The sequence below is a fragment of the Canis aureus genome, chromosome 18 (assembly GCF_053574225.1).
Source record: "Canis aureus isolate CA01 chromosome 18, VMU_Caureus_v.1.0, whole genome shotgun sequence".
Taxonomy (NCBI): Eukaryota; Metazoa; Chordata; class Mammalia; order Carnivora; family Canidae; genus Canis; species Canis aureus.
Genome location: NC_135628.1, coordinates 17,436,320 through 17,445,211, shown reverse-complemented (window position 1 = coordinate 17,445,211; position 8,892 = coordinate 17,436,320). Strand labels below are relative to the sequence as shown.

The 8,892-nt window shown below is 57.1% G+C and overlaps 1 long non-coding RNA gene across 1 annotated transcript; it reads left to right on the top strand.

Annotated features, from left to right (window-relative positions):
* Positions 1 to 900: 900 nt before the first annotated feature.
* Positions 901 to 6,615, top strand: LOC144288636 (uncharacterized). Its single transcript, XR_013356594.1, has 3 exons — positions 901 to 1,007; positions 2,677 to 2,804; positions 5,509 to 6,615. It is a non-coding gene; the product is annotated as an uncharacterized LOC144288636 (long non-coding RNA).
* Positions 6,616 to 8,892: the final 2,277 nt, after the last annotated feature.

Genomic DNA, 8,892 nt, shown 5'->3' with positions numbered 1-8,892 from the left:
CCTGTCAGCATTCCCCAGGGAGGTCTATCCTATGTCCTGTTCCCTAGGAAATCATTGAAAGCCCTCTGTTTACAGTGGGGAAAACTGAGGCCCAGATAGGATGTTTGTCATTCATGGAAGGGTCTCCCAGAGACCAGACCACTGGATGGCTTTTGGGCTGAAGGGAATACATCTGATGGGAGGTCTAAGGGGGTGGGGGTGATGCCAACCTGTCTGTCATTCTGCTTCCCCACCTCGCTCCCTCCTCCAGCTGCTTACTCCACCCACCCCAAACCATAGCACTGCTTCCCTCGCTGCCTGAAGCCTTTGCTCGTGTTCTTTGCTGCCCCTGGGTCCCTGCCCTCTGGGTCCCCATGACCATCTGCCAGATCTACCCTAGACCCTCAAAGCCTATCTCCAAGGCCCCTCCTCTATAAGCCCTCAGGGATTACCTAGCTGAAAGTGCAGGCCCTGTCGTCTGAGTGCCCTCAGGATGGGACAGGTACAGGAGGGAAGGGAGGAAGGGAGGGAAGACAATGAGCCCCAGACCTAGAGACCAGGAAATTGAGCACTATAGAGGTGAGGTGGTGGGGATGGGGGGGGATGCACGTGCACTCATATGCGTGCACATGTAGGGTAATGGGAGAAACCTGTAGCTGGGTGCCAACCACCAACTGGGATCTGGGCAGTGACGGAGGGGCTGATTGAGGGCCCAAAGTTCATTCTCCATCTTTGAAGAAACCCCTCCCCCACCCCACCCTTAGGCATAAAGCCCCAGTCACAGGGTGCTGGGGTGGGGAGGCACTGCTCGAAGTCTCTAAACCGTTGATTCCAGGTGTGGTTTTGAGATTAAACCTGGCGCCTTTCCTGTGGCCCTTGATAAGGGCAATTCTGGGTGCTTATCTGGCATTTTCTGTTTTAAGGCCCCCTGACATCTGTGAGGTTCAGCAAAGTCCTGCCTCCCTGTGGAATGGAGCCCATCTCCATGATAAGCATCCACTTCCTTGTGTCCTGCCTGGGTGTCCACTGTGAGTACTCCCAGGGCACTGGAGCCCCGGCTGTCAGTGCCAACCCTGGGCCCTGCCCCCTCTGCCTCACCCCTCCCTTGCTCCAGCCCGGGCCCGAACCTGGGAGGGTGCTATTAGTAATTATGTCAGGACGATTATATAAACAAACCGCGGTGTGTATGGGAACTTTACTCTAAGGAAGGATTGTTCTACTCTCAGTTGATCTCTGCCTTGGTGCTCTCCAAACTCCTGGGCTCAGATCCTTCTTGGATTTTATTGAGGGCACAGGGCTCAGACGAGGGGAATTTGTAGGGGCTAGAGCAGTCAGGGAGGCTTCCTAGAGGGAGAGGATTGAAGCTGGACCCTGAGGGAGGGTTGGAGAGGAGGAAGGGCAGAAGTACCCCAGGCCGGATGGGCAGGTGCACAGCTGCCAGGAGGAAGGGGCTGGGCCCTTCCAGGTGGGAGGACATTAAGGGAGATTAGAGCTGAAGGGCTTGCATGTCAGGCTGAGGAGCTCAGGCCGCCCTCTGCGTGCTGGGCAGCTGTGGGGGTTCCTAGAGCAGGGCAGAGGTGGCCCCACGCTGCTTTAGAGGACTTTGCTGCAGCAGCGTGCAGGGCAGCTCAGAAGGCAGATGCTGACCTCCCTCCGAGCCAGGACCCCGGGGAGGAGCTGCGGTCCGAGACACCTTGCACTTCAGTGATTCAGTCTAGGGAGCAAGGTGGGGGCACCCGCGGGCTTGGAGGGCGCCTCTCTCCCCTGCTTCCCGGCAGGCAGGCCTGGCCGGGAGCAGCCGTTCCCAGTGTGTGCTCCCCTGAGGGCAGTGGCAGCTGCAGTTCTCCCGGGAACAGTCTTTGCAAAACATCCCTACCTCCTGATGAAGGCTTCCTCCGTCTCCCGTCTTGGCAAACCATGAAGGAGGGGGCCTCAATGCGAGGAAGTACCCGGGCCTTTGTTCTGGACCCGGCTTCGGCTGGACCCACTGCCCATTGTTTTCGCAGCCATTGGTGACCTTGGGCCAGCTGGACGGGCCCAGCAGCCTCCCTTGGGCCTGGCCACCTCCAAGTGCCTATGGACGACGGCCAGGCTGGCAGGATGACAGGATGGCTCCTGGGTTCTCGGTGGCTGTGGGGAGGGCCCCTGGCATGCCGTATCCCACCTCCATTCACAGAGCCTGGGCCCCCTAGCTTGGCCTTTTGGGATGTTAGTGGGCATTATGGGAACTGCTCGTCTCCCGAGGACCAGGAGTCTCTCACAGAGAGCTCCCGGGACCCTGGTCCGAGTCTCATGCTTCTTCCACATGTGCTGTTGTGGGGGCCCTGGCTCTCCTGAACCTGTGCTATCCCTGGGTTTGGGGGATCCTTGCTGCACCTGCCAGGCGGTGTGCACCGTAAGACGGGGGACCATGCAGCCTGCCAGAGTGCTTATGAATTCCAACCGGGGCTTTGACAGCCCAGGTTTATTTTTTTTTATTATTATTATTTTTTTTGACAGCCCAGGTTTAGATCTTAGCTTCAACTTCTGGGTTGTGTCACCTGAGTTAAGTGACCAAACAATAAAAAAAAACCTCTCCAAGCCTCAGCTTTCCTCCCTATAAAAAGAATAATCATAGCCCGTACCTTTTAAGGTTGGTGTGGGGGGTCCATGCACAGTGCTTGGAACAGAGCTTGGTACCCAGTGTGTGCCCAGCAGATGTTGGCTCTTCTCCTGGGAGCTGGATGGGAAGACGCAGGACCTGCGGTGGGTCTAACTCACTGAGATGCAAGAAGTATGACCACATGGAACGCCGTGACACAGTGAGGCCAGCTGCACCCCCAGGGGTCGGTACCTCTTCCCTGACCACAAACCCTCCCCCCCACCCCAGATGGCAGTCCCTCCTCTCCTTTCCCCTTGTTGGGCCCTCAGCAGCTCCTGGGCTAACTGGATATGTGCTTTCCTCTCTGGTCACCCCGTGGGGCCCTCCCTTTCTACTCTGGGCTTCGGTCCCACTTTTTGTAAAATGAAGTGACTGGATGAGGTGGCTCTACATAGCGGTGACCACACCCAAGACCCAGACGAGGGCACCAGTGTCAGACACTGTGTGCGGCACCTGACAGGCTCCTCCCTCCAACCTCTCCCTCCCAGATGGGGAAACTGAGTCTCTGGGAGCCAAGGCACTCGCCCAGGGCCTCCAGGCTAATGGATGGCAGGTGTCAGGTTCTCACTTGCTCCCTTGCCTCCTGGGAGGCCCCCACGCAGGGCAGAGGAGTGAGAGACTTCCTGGAGCTCCTTGTCCCCTGTCTTCCCTGATTGCTTTCCAGTCACCAGCCCAGGCCTGAGACTTCAGGGCCTTCAGGAATGCCTGTGAGTGTCCGGGTTTCCATACCTACAACCTATTATGGGAGCCTGGTTTTCCCTTCGATTCAGACGCCTCCCTGTGAGCATCCCAGAGAGAAGGATGAGTCAGACCCCTTGTCTAGCCCTTCCCAGCGGAAGGCTGGCCAGCCAAGGTGGGAGTGGGCAGCCAGCCTCAGGGTCTCCCCCAAACCCCATCTCCTGTCATCCCCCCAGCCCCTATGGCTTTAGCAACCACAGAAAATGCCAAGCGCTCTTTTCCTTCTTTCCCATTAACACAGACACACCTTGGGTTTATTTGTCTAAAGACTTTCCATTTCCTTTTCTGGAAAGTCATTGGGGTTGTGCACGTCGTCCCTTTCATCACAAAGGAGGCTGGGAGGAGAGGGGTGTGTCCTCGGTCACCCTGGGAAGGGGTGAGCTGGGGAAGCCGAGAACCTAGCCCCATGTGACCCAGCTGCACTCTCCCTGGACACCCTTGTAGGCCGAGATGACTCTTGGGGTTGTCCTTTCCTGGGGACACACTGCTTACAGCCATGTGGCACAAGGCTGAGCAAGTCTGTCCTCTCCTGTGTCCCATCCATGGCTGCGCCCACAGTCGTGTGCGGTGGCCTAGTCGTGCCAGCTCCTCGTTCGGCCCCAGCTCCCACCAGCACGGGTCTGGGCAAGGAGCGCCCTGAGGGCGGAGGCAGGCAGGGCCCAGGTGCCTCCTCTGCACCAGCCTGGAGGGAAAGCCGAGATTCAGGCTCAGAGGCCCGGCCAGGCTCATGGAACGTGCCACATCCCTGTCCCAGCAGCCCCCCGTGGGGGTCGGAGTCAGCCCCAGAGAGCGGGACAGTGAGGGGCCCTCCCCCCCTCCACCGTGGCTGGAAGCCCACCCATCCATCCCTCCTTCTCCCTGGTCTTTCCTCTTCCCAAACCACCTCCCTTCCTTTACATAAACAAATCTGTCTGCCATGTCCCCTCCTCTAGGAAGACTTTCCTGATTACTGGAAAGAGGTGGGGCTCTTCCGCTGCCCACAAATCCACCTCACCCCTTCCTGAGGCTCAGGCCTAGGTCTCGGCGGCCCTCCCCTGAACACCCACGGGCCGCCTGCAAGCCCTCTGTGTTGTCAGGAACCACTCTCAGACCCCAGCTCGGGTCTGAGCCAGCGAGTGGGGAAGGATGGTCTCCTATGGGCATTGACCATGGCACTGCCCCAGGTGAGGCACCCGGGGCGTTGTGTGATCCACGCTGTGACGCTCTCCATCAGGGATGCGCCCCACTGCGGTGGGTGCCATGGCTCAGCCCTTCTCACAGGGAGACCCAAATGCCCCCCTGAAACATTAGGCCTGCTCCTCCTAATAGGGGCTGCTCCATCAGTTCCCTGGGCAGCCAGAATCAGGGGAAAGACGTCCTCCCGACCAGAGGCAGCTGCCTCTGTTACCACAGTAACCGTTGGCGAACATGTCTTCCTTTCTTGCCATGGCTTCCAGGAAGCTCAGGTGGAACGTGATGCTCAGTTGCAATCTCTTTCTGGTCTCGTAAGAAGCTTCCTCCTCCCCAGTGTTTTTTGTTTTAACTAGACTAGTGTTTTGTTTCATAATTCCGACCTTTGCTGCTCAAAGTCCTAAGACCAGTGAGCCTTGGTAGCAACTGGGAGCTTGTTAGATATGCAAAATCTTGGGCGCTACCCAGACCTTACTGAATCAGAAGCTGCATTTTAATAAGACCTCCAGGGGATTTGTGTTCACATTACAGTGGGAGAAGCGCTGATGGAATCCTCAAATGCTTTTAGAACAGCTATAAAAGGTATATGCAGTAAGACCAGGAATGATTCTCCCCTTTCCTACACTGACTTCTCCACCAAAGACATTGACCTCAGCAGCAGCCCTGCCCAAGCCTGACCTCACTCCATCAAACCAGCCCTGGCTTTGATTTTGACCCTCAGTTCTGCTCTCTGGCAGGGTCAGGTCACTGAGGGGTGTGGGATGGGAGCCCTCTTAGGTTGTTGTCTATATAGGGATGAGGCAGGTGGTGGGCAAGTGCCAGGAGAGGGGACCCTTCACGAGCCAGGTATCTGCTCCCTTGTGGACCAAGGTGATCATCCTACAGTTGGGCTCTTGGCCACTCCTGGGGTAATGAGATTGTGTTGGTATGATTGTGCCCAGCCCTGACCCCTTTCCCCCCACCCCGCCTCCCGCTGCCAGGATGAAGAGGAGCGCAGAGGGCCTGAGAGTCCTGGGGTTGGCCTTCCTGAGAAGTGGCAACCCCCAGAAAATGGGGCCTTGTGTCCGTGCATAAGCAACTCTCTAACCATTCCCATGAGCTATCCTCGTGGGGTAAGTACCCATGTAGAGGATCATAGCCTTCTGGAAGGAATGATATCAAGGAGCATCCTGGGTCTGATGATGTGCCATTTTAGGCAGCCTTTGAGATCCCTTCGGATCCTGAAATGCCATGATTCAAAGTCCTGCTTCCTTTAGAGAGGCTTCTAGTGATTTCTCCCACCCTCACTGATCATTCCCCCACCTCCAGCCCATAACCACCTGGGCTTTTCTCTGACTGCCTTATATTTGTGAATCTGGCCCCCCAACCACTAGGGAACCCATGGCCTGGGTCTCCTCCTCTGTCCACTTGCTCTTAGACTGGCAAGGTGGGGATGAGTGGAAGATGCAGGCAGGCAGCTAACCCAGATCTCTTTCCCAGCTGGCTTCTGAATCCTGAACATGGAGTGCTTGGGGGGAGGCTTCTCACTCACCTCTTGGCTGCTGCCAACACTGTATATTTATCCTCTTTTAGGCCTGAGCCTGGCCTGGGCAGAGACAGGATCACCATAACAGGACCTGGGCTTCCTGAATTCTAGACACTGTATCCCCAAATCCTCAGACCCTGGCTCTTCAGAGTCCCCAGTGAGGTTGGCCTGGAGGAGGAGGTGTGCAGGGATGAAGCAGGGTGTGTGTGGCAGGGAGTCCTGCTGCCTCCCTCATGCTGCACGCCCTTTCTGGTCCACCGTTTGCCCTATTGGCTGCTGCTCTGCTGATGGGGCAGGGCGGTCACTGTGCTCAACATGGGGGAACCACTTCAGCCCATGGCCTCAGTTTACTTTTGTCTTAATGACCCAAAGGACCTCCTATCCTAATGGTCTAACACTCTGGGTGTTCAGAGGTACCCAACCCTTTGTGACAAGAGGGCCCTAGAGGGGTGGCACAGCCCTGTGAGTTGACCAGTGGACACACCTGCAGAAAACAGCACAAAGCAGGAGGTGTGTGTGCATTGGGGTGAAACTGGTGGCACTGGGGGCTGGGGAGCCAGAGCCTGGCTGGGCGCAGGGGCCCGGGGCAGGGGGCCATGTCATCATTTTCTCATTAGGCAAGACAGCGATCTGCCTGTGTGAGATGATCTTGCTGGCCCTGTGGGCTCCAGGAATGTTGGCTTCACATGAATAGAATCCCCAGAGCGGACCACAGAGGGAGGGGTCTCCAGTGGACAGGGATAAGGGTGGGTACCTCCCACCTTCCTAGACTCACCCCTGCCAGCCCCAGCCCACAGCATCATGGCATCCTAGGAAGTCCACAGAGTGAAAGGGGGTGGTCCCAGAGGTGAACCAGCCCATCCCCACTCCAGGCGGGCCCGGAACACCCCTCCTGACTCTGGCTGGTGGGCTGGCAGGCAGCTTGCTCTGTTCACCTTTGAAAACTTTGCTGAGCACACTGAGCCTGTCCACCACCTGGCTGTGAGCAGAGAGCTGGGTCAGATCCAGTCCCTGTCCCCACCCAGGGTGGGGGCTCCTGGCTGGGAATGAAGAGACTAGGACACATTTAGCATATTCCCAAGAGAGGAACCTTGGAGCCATGCAGTTACAGAAGTGCCCAGCACTGCATTCCTCTTGCCCAATGCCTCCTCCTCTCCACCATTTAAAGTCAGCTCCCCGAAAAGGAGAAAGGAGATGAGATGAGAGAGGCCCAGGATTATGAGCAGCACAGGTGGCAATAGCCATGAGCACTCAAAGGGGCCAAAGGGACTGTGCAGAGTCCCTGGAGTTCAGGGTATAGGCAACAGAAGCCACAGTGTACACAGCAGAGGAGGTGCAGGGCTGCTTGGCCACCGCGTGAGTCTGTATTTAGATGCATGTGAGGATATGCGTGCACTTGCATATGTCTGAGTATGCACACATGTTTGCATGTGTCTACATGTGTGTGCATACCATGTGTTAGGTAACAGATGCATATGCTGGGGTGCACCTGTGCACTGCCTGGGGGTATGTACACGTGTGTTCAGGCACACGCTGTGTATGTGTGTGCGTACAGGTGAGCATGAAAGCCCATTCACTGTCAGGGGACAGCTGAGTCTATGTGGTGGCACCCTGGCTGGGTGTGACTTGGCAGGGGAAGGCAAGAGGGATGGAAGATTCATCAGCCCAGGAATATGCTTTACTTACTGGAGAGGTCAGTCTGAGCTTAGCTGGGGCATGCTCATCTCTGTCGCTGCCCTGTGCCCTGCAGTCTAGCCACAGTGGTGGTGGTGGGGGATGGCTATGTCGGTCATCAGGGCCACATTATGACTTTTATGGACCCTGAGCTCTTTTAATTTCATGGGCCTCTCCCTCCATAAAAAATATGAAGAGCTGAATTTTACGACTGTGTTGATATAAAGATGAACATATTAATCCTGGTGGTGAGCTGTGAGCAGAGCTACTAGCGCAGAGGAACAATTTCTCTAAAGTTGTGGTACCCGCTGGCATTGAAGCAGTCCTGCTGTAGGGCCCAGCATGGAGCATGAGGCTGCATCTGGGCCGGCACCTGTTCCCACTCGAGGAACCCAGTTGGGCTTTGCTTATGGAGAAAAGTCAAAGAAACCAGTGAGGCTTGGGCCCAGTGAAGCACCCAGCTTGTCCCAGCAGCAGGACCCAGAGGAGGCGAGGGCAACCCAGCACGAATGATGGGACCAAGGGGCAGCTGGGGCAGGATCCAGCAGCCGTGGCGGTTTTCGGGAAAGAGACCCAGCTGAGGAAGACGCAGTAGAGAGCAGTGGTGGCGGCTGCAGGACCCACAGGAGGGCAGTGAGGCCGGGGGCCCAGACGGCATGGAGGCATCCAGGAGAGGGGCCGGAGCAGGAGACAGCGTAGTCCCTGCTGCACCTGCTGGGAGCACCTGGACACTCCCTCTACGGACACCAGCTATAGGTGAGGGGTGGGGTGGGACAGGGGCAGGGTAGCATGGGAAATCTCAAAAGTTGAGCAGACCTCAAAGAGCCGCGGGGGTAGACACTTTGGGGACCACAGCATTGGTGGGGAGTTGACATGCCTTTACACTGGCTTGGGCCCTGCTGGGAGACAGAAACGTCAGGTCCGGGGGGTGGGGGCTTAGAAGGTTGGCCCCCTCATGGAACCTTTCTGGCTGCCGGGGGGTCTCTGGCTTCTTGCTCCAGGAAGGCACTTTTCTGAGTCCTTGCTGGAGTCCAGGGAGGAGATGGCCTCTCACCAAGCAGAGAAGAGAGGAGGAAGAGGCTGGGTGTGGCTAGCAGACCCGGCCTAGGCAGCAGTTAGGAGACCTCGACTCCAGTCCTGGCTCCACCCCGACCCACAGACCGAC